The 13,939-nt window shown below is 35.9% G+C and overlaps 2 protein-coding genes across 3 annotated transcripts in view; one reads left to right on the plus strand and one right to left on the minus strand.

The window, feature by feature from the left end:
• LOC101889802 (ubiquitin-conjugating enzyme E2 W) overlaps nucleotides 1-13,939 on the minus strand; it is a 63,327-nt gene that overhangs the window by 14,267 nt on the left and 35,121 nt on the right. The window lies entirely within an intron of this gene.
• Nucleotides 2,546-13,939, plus strand: part of LOC101891682 (activin receptor type-1) — a 174,920-nt gene continuing 163,526 nt past the window's right edge. Inside the window, exon 1 of the mRNA XM_059127792.1 lies at nucleotides 2,546-2,549. The gene's annotated coding sequence lies outside the window, so the exon portion shown is untranslated. The remainder of the gene's footprint in view (nucleotides 2,550-13,939) is intronic.

Genomic DNA, 13,939 nt, shown 5'->3' on the forward strand with positions numbered 1-13,939 from the left:
ATTAAGCTATGAACTTCTATTTGACCACATCAATATTTTGAATTTTGGAACCATTAGCGGGCTAAGCAACTATATTGTGTTGGTATGCAGGCATCAGTGTTTTAATGGCACAAAAACGAAATAAAGAAACCTAAAATACAAGCCTACACCTTTCACAGGGGTTTCTTTGTTGTTATCTACAGTCATTCATTCTTCTTCGGGAGAATAATCATCAGAAAAATAAAAAAGCTCCTTGTTCATAGTCACACTACCACAACACTTTTTTTCTCAGAAAATGTTTTGGCGCGCAAATTAGTTTTTCCTTTTTTCAACCTAGTTACCCCTGGCAATCAAATGTCAAGTTCATCAATTGATAGATTTACTACTATGTTCTGAGTAACAGAAACTGATTTCTCTCTCATTCTCTCTCAAATTTGTGATTTCTTTCTCTCTATCTCACATCAAGTTGCAAGTTTCAGTAGTTCTTTATATGAGAAAATACTTATCTAGCTTACAATGGGAAACCCGTGTAATATTGTGCTCCATTGAAGGTCCTGGAACAAAGTTATAATGTCCCTTGAGCCTGTGTTATCTTTACTGATTCGTCGCTCCATATTACCAACAAATACTACAGAAATTTATCACCCTGTCAATCTCATCCATTAACGGATAACAAATCAGATGGAATTCCATTATTTGTTTTGTAAATTGCAAATAAAATCCATAACAATTAACTCGCATACGGTCTCTGTGTGTAACTCAAAGTGATCTAGCCCAGCGGTCGGTCGGTCTCCATTCAGTTCTTTTATGTGAGTCTTGTAAATGGAATGCAATTCAATTCAATTGCTGAAATCACTTTCAATTGCAATTGGTTTTATATATATGAAGTTTATTCATTGTCTCTTTGAGACGCCCAAGAGCAGGCTACTGGAGGAGGATAGCAACCAAACCGTCCATGAATATCGCAAAAGAAGTGAACAAATAATAAATGATTTGTGTCATTGCATATTCGAAGTGAACACGCATCAGCGGAATGATCTATTTTGTAATAATGGATATCCATTAAAATAATAGTAACAAGAGGAGAAATTCAGAACCGAATTTTGGAAAATAAATGGTGGTTTTTAGCTATAATCCTTTGGGCAACACTTGTTCAAACAGTTCACGCATGATTCGGGACCAAATCGGATGCTTCCTTCGAGAGTTATCGTGCACACCAGCCAGACAGACAGACAGACGGACGGACGGACATCTTTAGATCGACTCCACATGTCCTGAAACGGATTTGGTCCAAAGAGACCTAGGGTCAATTGATATATACCCTCTCTAGCCATACAGAGTGAGATGAAAAAACTGCAACCAACTTCAGATTGCTGTCATTTCTAAGCCACTCATCCGACAACTGTTAAAATTATTCCAGTGACAGCTCATTATATTGTTTACAAGCGTACAAAAGCATTTTGGTGAAAATTTTCCAGAAAAGAAGTTATTCGTGATGGAATTTCTTTATATTTGGCTGGAAAATCACAAGTGGCTATAGTTAGAGCACTCCAGCATTTAAATGTGAATAAATCTTTTGTGTTTCCTAGCATCGTTTGTAACCGTGATACCGGTAGCGTAGCCCGATGTCAAGGAAGTGGACGGAAGAAAACAGCAACATCAGCAGAAATGGTTCGAAAAGTAAAGAAGCGACTTGATCGAAACCCGCGTCGCAGTTGCCGAAAAATGGCTTCTCAGCTGAACATATCCCAATATTCCATTCGGCAAATATTGAAAAATGTGCTCGGGGTAAAGGCATTGAAATTCCAAAAAGTGCAAGAACTTACACCGCAACAGAAAGAAAATAGACTCAAATAAGCTAAAGAGTTGCTTCGCTTGGCCGAAAGTGGTGTACTGCCGAATTTGGTTTTCTCCGACGGGAAAACATTCGCTGTCCAGCAGTTTGTAAACAAACAAAATTATCGTGTTTACTTTCCAAAGAGGTCAGCTGAAAATGTGCACTTCCAGTTGGCCACCAGAACTCAAGCGCCGGCCATGATGATGGTGTAGGCCGCCATAACAGCCGTTGGTCGCTCTCCGCTCGTATTAATCGACCGTGGCATCAGAATAAATGCCAAATATTATCGCGAAAATATTCTGGAGGTTGTATTAAAGCCTTGGGCACGCAAACATTTTAGCTGCAGACCTTGACACATTCCAACAGGACTCAGCACACGCCACCCAAGAATGATTACAAAGTAAGGTTCCTCGCTTCATTTCCAGCGCACAATGGCCATCAAAATCTCCGGATAACAATCCGTTGGACTATTGCGTCTGGAGTATTTTGAAAAGCAAGGTTGGCTCTAAAAAATACCAAAGTGTCGATAACCTCAAGCAAGCGCTTCGCCGGGAATGGGCCAAAATACTGCAGAGCAACATTCGGGCAGCGTGTGATGGTTTCATTGGCCGTTTGAAGGCCATAATTGATGCCAAAGGTGGCCAATTCAAACAAATCTAAATTTATTCTAAAATTTGAAGCAATTTCCGATCTTTTTTGCTTTTATTCAAAGAAATTAAAAAAAAAACATGTAAACATTATGGCGTTTGACTTTGTTGCAGTTTTTTTATCTCACCCTGTATATACTTTGTAGGGTCTATCATGAATATTTCGAGGAGTTACAAATGGAATGACAAAGCTAATATAACCTCCATAGAATTGTGGAATTTAGTATGTATCCAATGATATTTTATTTTAGGGATAAGTACGTAATTTTATAATATTTTATCTTGTCACCTTTACTTCATTTTCTGTGTTCTATTTCAAATAATCGTGATTTGCTTCGAAGTCCATGTTGGATAAGTTTTCACAAGCCTCATGAATGAAGAAAAACTCTTAAAAATGTGAACTTTTGTGGTTTAGATACCAAAAGAAGTGGCCCGATGTCGTTAAATCTACTCCAAATAGCCTGAAAGGGATTTCGTCCAAAGGGATATGGACCCTCAAACTTTATCATATGATCTAACCTCTGTGGTCATAACTTTAAGGTTATAAAAACCTATTTTTTATTGGTTCATGGCAATGCAATGACCGACCGACTGACTGACTGACTGCAGGAAAAATAAACCATTTACAAACAAAAAAAACCGCAAACAAATCTCTATCATTTGCTTTTGTTTAATATTTATTAATTTACAACAGTGAAATGCGTGATTATCACTTTTTTTAGCACCAAGCAGCAACTATACGAACAGCGAACACCCCAGATCCCATTTACAGTAATTATGAATGTACGAAGTTCTAGGGTTTTAAAACATGCACAGCAACAATAAACCCAACGACAACAACCCTAAATAACAGCAGGAAAAAACCTGATCGCAATATAGTATTGAATAATTTTAATTATTTACAATTTCACCAGTTTAGTTGGGTCGGGTTGACAGCAGGCGGGCATGCAGTCAGGTTGCATGCAAGTTTCACGTGTTTTTGTTTTGATTATTTTTATTTTTTTTTTCATTTGTTTTTCTGATTTTCATTTAATTATTTTTTTTTTCGTTTAAAATTTTCTTTTTGGTTGAAAGCAAAAAAAAAAAAAAAAAAAAAAAACATGCAATGCAATGCAATAATTACCAAAAAAAAAAGAAAACTATGAAATAGTGTCGCCACAGAGGAATTGAATTAAAGAAAAAAAAACTACAACAACAAAAATATTAAAATCAAAACAATTTTTTTTTTGGTGGAAAAATAAAACCAACGATGTTGAGACAAGTCATATGTTTAAACAATTAAATTTTGAAATCAAAACAGCAGCCATTTTTTTCTTCATAGTTTCTGGTTACAAAATGGTTTGTTTGTTTATTTTCTTTTCTACTTCTTCGTCGTCGTCGTCGTCTCAGTTTTATTCACAGTCTCCTCCTTTTGTTATGTTTGAAATCAAATACTTTAGATGCAATGCTGTAATAGTATTCACACGATTTCAAATAAATTGAAAGAGGAGAAAAAGAAAACAAAAACAATATATTATTAAGTCATTTTCAATTTATTTGAAATCGTGTGAATTGCAATTGACGGTTTGCAGAAAGAATTGTGCGGAACATCTGTGCATAGATAAATTGAAAATTTTACATTAAAACAAGTAAAAAAGTTGTAAGTTCGGCCGGGCCGAACTTTGAATACCCTTCACCATTTGGAACGAATTTGACAATTTTCAAAAAAAAAAAAAAAAAAAAAAAAATCCGTTGAATATTCTGTTAAAATCTTAAAAATAACAAATGAAGCCGTCATATTAGGGTCTAAACGACGTGGTGGACCTGTATAGGCAACATTTGTCATAATCCAAAATTCAAATGAGAAACTTGAAAAAAATCGGTGAATAATGTACCTGAAATCAGCAATGTAAGCAGGTACTATTATATGGGGGCTATACCAAAATGTGAACATGTACAGACAATGCTCTGCCTTAGCCTGCAGTATCCATTGCGAACTTCAAATAACAAATTTGAAACAATTCCGGTGAATAATGTCGCCAAAATCAATAAAATACCAAATATAGGGAGGTACCGTTATATGAGGGCTATAGGAAAACGTGGACCTGTACAGACAATTTTCTGTCATAGGCTGTAGTATTCATTACGAACTTCAAACACAAAATTTGAAATAGTTCCGGTAAATAATATCTCTAAAATCACCAGAATAACCAATTTTGGGAGTTATACGAAGACGTGGACCTACATGGCTCATTTTCTGTCCTTGGATGTGGTATCCATTACGAACTTCAAATACTAAAATTTGAAATAGTTCCGGTAAATAATGTCTCTAAAATCATCAGAATACCCAATATCGGGAGTTACCGTTATATGGGGGCTATACGAAGACGTGGACCTGCACAGACAATTTTCTGTCTTAGGCTGTAGTATCCATTTCGAACTTCAAATATCAAATTTGAAATAATCCCGGCGAATAATGTCGTTAAAATCATCAAAATACCGAATATCGGGAGGTACCGTTATATGGGGGCTATACGAAGACGTGGACCCACAATGCCCATTTTCAATAACAAAAGTCCTGCAGACATAATACACATTTGAGTAAAATTTTATCAACCTACTTCATTTCGTTCGGAAGCTACAGTGATTTCCACAGACGGACGGACATCGCCAAATCGACTTAGAATTTTATGCTGTTCAAGAATATTTATACTTTGTGGGGTCTAAAATGTATATTTCGAGGTGTTACAAACGGAATGGCCAACTTAATATACCCTCCATACTATGGTGGAGGGTATAAAAAATGACGAATCAAACTTTAGACATCGAGAGAAGCGTTATCTGGTTCCCCTTTATTACACGTTAGCATTATTGGTTGCAGAATAGACAGGGGTACAGGAACTTTCAAGAATATCATTGGTTTTAGGGAACGCCATCTGTCCCTCAATTTTACTTGTTTTATTTTGCAATTATCAGACTCGGTTTTTAACTTCAAGTTCAAAAAGTAGGCAGACATGTTGTAAATAAAAACCTCAAAAAAGTTCAACGAGAAATTCTATAATTACAGGGTGAGATAAAAAAAAAAACTGCAACAAAGTCAAACGCCATCATTTTTAATATTTTTTTTAAATTTTATTGAATGAAAACAAAAAATGTCGGAAATAGCATCAAATTTTAGAATATGTTTAGATTTGTTCCAATTGGTCAGCTTTGGTACGAATTATGGCCATTAAAAGGCCAATCAAACCGTCACACGCTGCCCGAATGTTGCTCTGCGGTATTTTGGCCCATTCCCGGCGAAGCGCTAGCTTGAGGTGATCGACACTTTGGTATTTGTTAGTGTCAACCTTGCTTTCCAAAATACTCCAGACACAATAGTCCAACGGATTGGTGTTCGGAGATTTTGGTGGCCATTTTGCGCTGGACATGAAGCGAGGAATCTTATTTTGTAACCATTCTTGGGTGGCGCGTACTGAGTCCTGTTGGAATGTCCAAGGTCTGCGGCCAAAATGTTTGCGTGTCCAAGGCTTTAATGCACCCTCCAGAATATTTTCGCGATAATATTCGGCATTTATTCTGATGCCACGGTCGATTAGTACGAGCAGAGAGCAACCCACGGCTGTTATGGCGGCCCGCACCATCACCATGGCCGGCGCTTGAGTTCTGGTGGCCAACCGAAGGTGCACATTTTCAGCTGACCTCTTTGGCACAAACTGCTGGACCACGAATGTTTTCTCATCGGAGAAAACCAAATTCGGCAGTTCACCACTTTCGGCCAAGCGAAACAACTCTCTAGCTCTTTTGAGTCTATTTTCTTTCTGTTGCTTTACCCCGAGCTCATTTTTCAATATTTGCCGAATGGAATGTTGCGATATGTTTAGCTCAAGAGCCATTTTTCGGCCAATGCGATGCAGGTTTCGATCAAGTCTCTTCTTTATTTTTCAAACCATTTCTGCTGATGTTGCTGTTTTCTTCCGTCCACATCCTTGACGTTGGACTACGCTAACGAGCGATGGTACGAGATACAAAAGAATTATTCATATTTAAATGCTGGAGGGCTCTAACGATAGCCACTTGTGGTTTCCAGCCAAATTTAAAGAAATCACACTATCACGCTTTAATTTCTTCACGAATTACTTTTTGCTGAAAAATTCTCACCAAAATGGTTTTGTACACTTGTAAAGAATGTAATGAGCTGTCACTGGAATAATTTTAATAGCTGTCGGACGAGTGGCTTAGAAATGACAGCAGTCTGAAGTTGGTTTCAGTTTTTTCATCTCACCCTGTATATCTGCAAACCTCTTCTGATGCCTCACCCACAAAGGGTCACAATTATCAATACTTTATTCTGTCATAAGTTGCGAAAGAAGTTAGCGATACTTTACAACTTGCTATATCTTAATATTTCTTTCAACCAGAACCCTGAGATGAATATGGAATTTAAGATTTCGCATAAAATTGGATATAAATGTTCGATTTTTTTGTAATTTTGACCATACCAATATTATTATCTGTTTTAGATGAAGCATAAAAATGGAATACCTCGGTCGACTATATTTTGACATTTTCTAAAAATTATCACATATCTCACATAAAGTGAAGGAAGTAATCGATATAGTCAAAACCTGCCTCGTCGCAATTTTTATATTATATTTACAAAATGGTCAATATTAGCCTGTCCCTTCGGAATCTACTCTGAAGAGTGTTAACAATTTAAATAATTATAACAGAAGTCAAAATATATTTACATAATCGAACAGTGGCTGAGGGTATACATCTGTCGGCAAGGGTATACATCTGTCCGACTGATGCTTTTTAACTTGTTTATTTATACTTCAAAAATTACTTTAACCTTACCGCAGCCACATAATTATTCGTATCTATTCTAATATTGAATGGAGAGCATTGCAGGGCTGCTTGTCCTCGCTTCATTCAAGTGATCCTGGCTTCCTATTGAACTAATCACCTCAACCGGACTCAAACGTATGTGTAAAGTTTTTTGAAATCCCATGCGACAAATGAATCATGTTGAGTAAAAAAAGTATTTTTTAGAATTGCATTTCTAGGAATTTTGAGATAATTTTTTATCACAAAATTTTCTTGAATCAAATCATTTTGAAATCTCATTTCAATTAATTAAATAACAATCCCAATCCATTCACGGCCTGTTTTAATAAGGAAAAATAAATTGTCATGAATCAATTGTTGATTGTTTATTTACACCAAACGTAAATTTCTTATTAACGCGGTGATCGTTTTGCAATTGTAAAGCGATCATTAAATATTTATAAGATAGCCAGAAAATAAAAACAACAAATGGCAAAAGAAAAGGTCATCAACAAAGAAAATATAACCGCAATTGGAAGGTTCTCAAAACAAGGTTCAAAAATATAGTTCTTAGTGCAAAGCACACAATTTTAATTAAATTTATATTTGTTCACAGGGTTAAAAAATAGCGATTTAAGAAGGAAAAGCATGGGTGATTCAGAAACAAATATTTGAGTCTGATTTCATATCTGACAACAGATCCCAAAAACAGTAGTTCGGTCTCAGTGAAAATTATTGAATATGTGTTTTTATACCCTACAACACTATGTGTTGGGGGTATTATAAGTTTGATTGGGCCAAAAATTATGTAACACCTCGAAATATTGATTTCCCACATAGGAAAGTATATATGGATCTTCCTATCTCGCCGAGCTGAGTCGATCTAGCTATGTATGTCCGTCCGTCCGTCTGTCCGTCTGTCCATGTTAATTTGTAATCACTCTAAAGGTCGCAATTATGGTCCAATCTTCACGAAATTTAAAATGGAGGTGGGGCTAGGGTCAGAATAGAACCCTATTTCTTTTGGTGATGATCCCATAATAATTAGGGGTTAAAATGGACCAAAAACTGAAAAAATCCTGATTTTGCACTTGCTCTATAGGTCGCAATTATAGACCAATAAACGCGGAATTTCGCATGTAGCTAGAGTTTAGGGCTGGCAAGAAGCCTACCAATTTGGACCATATCTTTTGTGTTGAAAAAGTTCAAAATTTTTCATTAAACCGCGAATATTTTAAATCCCGGCGAAATCACAAAGCCATGACAAGGTTACTTCTGATCTTTACATTGATGTTAACATCCAATAAATCGGATATATAGCAAAATATGTACGATATATATGTCTATCAAAGAAGATATGCTTGAAAGATCTCTTATATGTCGAGAACGGCTGAACTGATTTCGACAGTTCTCATTAATTCAGAATGGCCTCTTGCCAGGAAACATAAAACGCCTCAAAAATCGCATAAAATTATCTCTCTAAAGATGAAAATATTGATTTTGTAAAATTTTCTCATATTTTTTCAATTTTGTCATATTTTTGGCATATTTTACTTTGAATTAAACATTTGGTAATATTTCTACAGCTAATAAAACTAAGTAGTTAGGATATCAGGATCGCCATATATTTAGGGGTTGAAATGGACCAAAAAACTGCAAAATTGTCAGCAGATCGTAATTATTGCCCGACCCTCACGCACATTTGAATGGGGGTTACCGGGCATTGCAAAAGCCAAGCAGTTTTGGATGGCCATTCAAAAATATTCAATGTGTGAAGGAGTTTGCCAACTTTTGTAGACAAAATACGAAAATGTCCATTCCAGTGACTTTTTGGAGAATTCACAAATACAGGAAAGACGCACTTCTGACTATTTCGTTAACGCTGATTTCGTTGAAGAATATAGTCAAATGTCTGTATCTCATATAGATGCGTTTTAGTCAAAAACCAATAATAAATGTTAATCTTTTGCCACTTCTGAGAGATTAGAGGTCTTTGGGAAATATTGGTTCCAGATCTAGGAAAACCATTTACGTGCAACATCTACCAATAAATTGGAAATTAGCGAATTAGTTAAAGTTGCTATTATTCGAAAATTAGAGAACGAAACCTGATGGTTTTCTTATATTATTTGTCACAATATCTTGTGGAATTCTTTCGAGTATCTCGCCTATATAATCTGTATCGTTTATTATAGTGTTGTAGGGTATTCAACGGTCGGCCCCGCTCGTCTGTAGCCTTTGCTTACTTGTTTTTTATTATTATTATTTTGAAGTGAGTCAGACTTTATATGAATATTGAATCAAAGAAATGAAAACATCACATAATGTCATTTCTGTGGTTCGCGGCTGTTTATTTCCATTTGTTGACTTAGAAGACAAAATGGGTTTCAATATCACGACAGGGTAAATAAATGGAAACCTAAGTTATAGAAACTCGGACTTGAAAGAATCGTCTTCTATAAACGCTGATTAAGTGAAACTCCGGAAATTTAGTGGAATTTTTGGAATGAAAATTTTCAGATTTTTGAGACTATTTCGTTCACTGCACTCCATAACAGGTCACCTCCTTTTTTAACTTTCTATCACAGTATTTATTTATTCTACGTAAACAACCAGATATATTCTACCACAGAATAGAAATTAAATATAGATGGTGTTAATTGCTACAAGAATTTCAATACCAAGTATCTCAATTTTTTTCTAATTTTGCAGGGCAAATTTACAAAAGAAAAATCCTCATTCATTTGTTTCTTTAAAATTATGTGCCTTTGGATTCTTACCATATCATCCTACTATTATCACGGAATTACACCACGGAACAATATTAAAACTTTAACTATAGATGACGCTACGAAAGTTATATGAATCAATACTAATTATTTTTTGACTCTTTTTTTCATTTACCAGAAGGACTTATTTCAACAAGTAAAAAAAAGTAAGTTCGGCCTGGACGAACTTTGAATACCCTCCACCATTTGGAACGAATTTGGAAATATTAAGAAAAAAATAAAATTTATTAAAAGTTCTGGTAAAATCTTAAAAATACCGAATATAGCCATTATTTTGAGGTCTTTACGAAAAATCCGGTGAATAATGTACAGGGTTACCCATATTCGACGGACCCATGACTCTTTGAGCCCATTCCAATCGACGAGGCTTGTCCGCAGGCAACATTCTTTGCGTCAATTGAATTTTGTACGGGAACAAATGCAAATCAATGCGAATAATCCGTTGTACAGTGGACCGAGCCATGCCCAACTGCTGAGAACGGCGTTTTTGGGATGTTCTTGGGGACGTCTCAACACTGGCTCGTACGGCAGCGATATTTTCGGCCGATCGCCTTGATCGACTTTTATATGGCCTCTTCGGATTAGAAAGAGTCTTACCACTCGAAAATTTTTCGTATAAACGCTTAATGGTGTTCTTAGAAGGCGCACTTCTCACATTTTTTAATGTTTTAAAAGCACGTTGAGTTTTCACAATTGACTTCTTCCGTTGAATGTAAATTTCAGAGCGCTCGCGTGGCGTGTATTGTTTCATGGTAAAAATCTGCTTGGACTGACGCTTCAAACGCGGTATGTGATTAAGCGATGTGACGTCTCTGTCAAAAGTTATGGCGTTGCCAGATGGGTCCGTCGAATATGGGTCCGAACTTCAAATACAAAATTTCCAACGATTTCGGAGAATTTTGTACCTAAAATCGTCAAAATACCGAATATATGGGACCTATTTGAAGACCTGGAACTGCATATCTATTACTAACGACAAATACAAAATTTGAAACAATACCGGTGAATAGTGTCGCTAATTTGATTAAAATACCGAACAAAGGGTGGTACCGTTGTATGGGGGCTATACTTAGGCGTGGATCTACAAATAAATTTTTTTGCAAAATTTTAGCTTCCTATCTTTATTCGTTTTGACTCTAGCGTGATTACAGCAGACGAACGAATGGACAGGGCCAAGTCGTGTTAGAATCATACGCTGATCATGAATATATACAGGGTGAGATGAAAAAATTGCAACCAACTTCAGACTGCTGTCATTTCTAAACCACTCGTCCGACAGCTGTTAAAATTATTCCAGTGACAACTCATTATATTTATTGTTTACAAGCGTACAAGAGCATTTTGGTGAGAGTTTTAAAGGAAAAAAAGTTATGCGTGTGGGATTTCAAGCGTGATAGTGTGATTTTTTTATATTTGGCGGGAAACCACAAGTGGCTATCGTTAGAGTACTCCAGCATTTAAATGTAAATAAATCTTTTGTGTCTCGTACCATCGCTCGTTACCGTAATACTGATAGCGTAGCTCGACATCAAGGAAGTAGACGTGAGCTGAACATATCGCGATATTCCATTCGGCAAATATTGAAAAATGAGCTCAAGGTAAAGCCATTGAAATTCCAAAAAGTGCAAGAACTTACGCCGCAACTGAAAGAAAATAGACTCAACAGAGCTAAAGAGTTGCCTCGCTTGGCCGAAAGTGGTGAACTGTTGAATTTGGTTTTCTCAGTTTGTGCCAAAGAGGTCAGCTGAAAACGTGCATCTTCGGTTGGCCGCCAGAACTTAAGCACCGGCCATGGTGATGATGTGGGCTGCCATAACAGCCGATGGTCGCTGTCCGCTCGTATTAATCGATCGTGGCATCATAATAAATGCCGAATATTATCGCGAAAATATTCTGAAGGATGTATTAAAGCCTTAGGCACACAAACATTTTGGCCGCAGACCTTGGACATTCAAAATGAGGTTCTTCACCTTATTTCCACAGCACAATGGTCACCAAAATCTCCGGATACCGATCCGTTGGACTATTGTGTCTGGAGTATTTTGGAAAGAAAGATTGACACTAAAAAATAACAAAGTGTCGATCACCTCAAGCAAGCGCTTTGCCGGGAATGGGCCAAAATGCCGCAGAGCAACTTTCGGGCAGAGTGTGAGGATTTCATTGGCCTTTTGAAGGCCATAATTGATGCCAAAGGTTACCAATTCGAACAAATTTAAACTTATTCTACAATTTGATGATATTTCCGACATTTTTTGCTTTCATTTAATAAAATTTAAAACAAAATGTAAAAATTAAAATTGTTGTAGTTTTTTTAATCTCACCCTGTATTCATAGAACAACATTTAAACTTAAAATATAGATGACGTTACTGACACCATGTGGTTCAATTTGCAATATTTTTACCCTTTTTCCCATATTTACCGAACGGAACATTGCGCATACAATGTTTTGCACTTATTTCAAATGGGCGAACAATTCGACCCTTTAGCCCTTTATCATTAAAGAAATTAAACAAAAATCAATTGGACAACGAAAATTATGAGCCTCTTCTGTGTCGAACTTCAGTTTTTTTTTCTTTTTCTGACACAGCCTTGTGATTAAACAAGAAGACATTTTGCAGATTGTCACAAAAAGACATGTGGTATTTAACAAAAACGCCAAGTAAACAACTTCAGAATCAATTAAGAACAAGAGAAAAAAAATAAAACAAACCCTGCAAGAATTCTTAACGTCTTTCACTTTTATTGTTCGGCTGAGGAGTCACTCAACCAAGGAACCATCGTTGATATCCAAACAAAAGGCATCATCACAGGCAGAAAGGAAAAATACCAGGGAGTAATATTAACAAACCCCTCTTCTGTTATATATTTACATAATTATTTTTAAGGAAATGCAAGAAGCCTAAAGTAAATAGCAACAACAAGCCACAATCCATAATGATAATAAATAATTATCATCTTTGTTGTTGTTGTTGTTGTCGATGTGTTTGTTGTAAGGAATTATTAATAAGTTCGACGTCCAAACTTCTTCGTTGTTTTTTTTTTTTCATTTTTTGTTATTGATTTATTGGAATGTGTGAACAAAAGTTATTATGGCGTCACAAAACAATTTTGTCGATATGTGGATATATCCGCACGCAAGCCAAGAGATAAATGTGTACCGACATAATATGTATTCGCAAAGCATTTCGCGCGATGGTATGTCCATTCTATGTGTTTTGCATAACAAATAAATGAACGTCGGACTCTGAAGCCGACTGATGACGGGCTGGCTGTCTGGCAGTTTGCCGGTCTGTTGTGAGAATTTGTTTGCGTCGTCTGTTTATCATAATTAATTTGCCAAATCAAATTAAATGCAAGCCGTTTATGTGTTTCGGCTTTAGAATTTTAAAAAATTTGCCAATATGGAAGCACATTTTTCAAGTCTAGATCATTTGTTATAACTTTGGCAGAATGGGGGGGGAGTTATTTTTGAATTGAAGATTAATGTGGAGAGCTTAAATTCGAAAAGGTATTGAAATTCAAAAGAATAAAATTGTTAATAAAATGATATTTGAAATAGTAAAATGTTCGTTGATGAATTGAAGAGATTTCAGGATTATATGAAATTCATGATATTCATGCGTATTATGGGTCATCCAAGCAAAAATACTCATTAAAGTGATCCCACAAATCGCACTCCACTTCAACCTCTTCGTCTCTTCCTTGGGTACATTGAAAAATGTTGCTTGTCGTTCACTATCCTTTCTTTTGCAAATAGCACAGCACCTCATATTCTGTTTTTTTTTTTAATTTGAATTATATCACAAAATTTGATTTTTATATTTTTGTGTTTATTTTTTCCTCTATGATGTTTGAATTTCTGTTATGTATTTCTACGGC

This window comes from Musca domestica, unplaced genomic scaffold, assembly GCF_030504385.1.
Source record: "Musca domestica strain aabys unplaced genomic scaffold, Musca_domestica.polishedcontigs.V.1.1 48, whole genome shotgun sequence".
Classification (NCBI taxonomy): Eukaryota; Metazoa; Arthropoda; class Insecta; order Diptera; family Muscidae; genus Musca; species Musca domestica.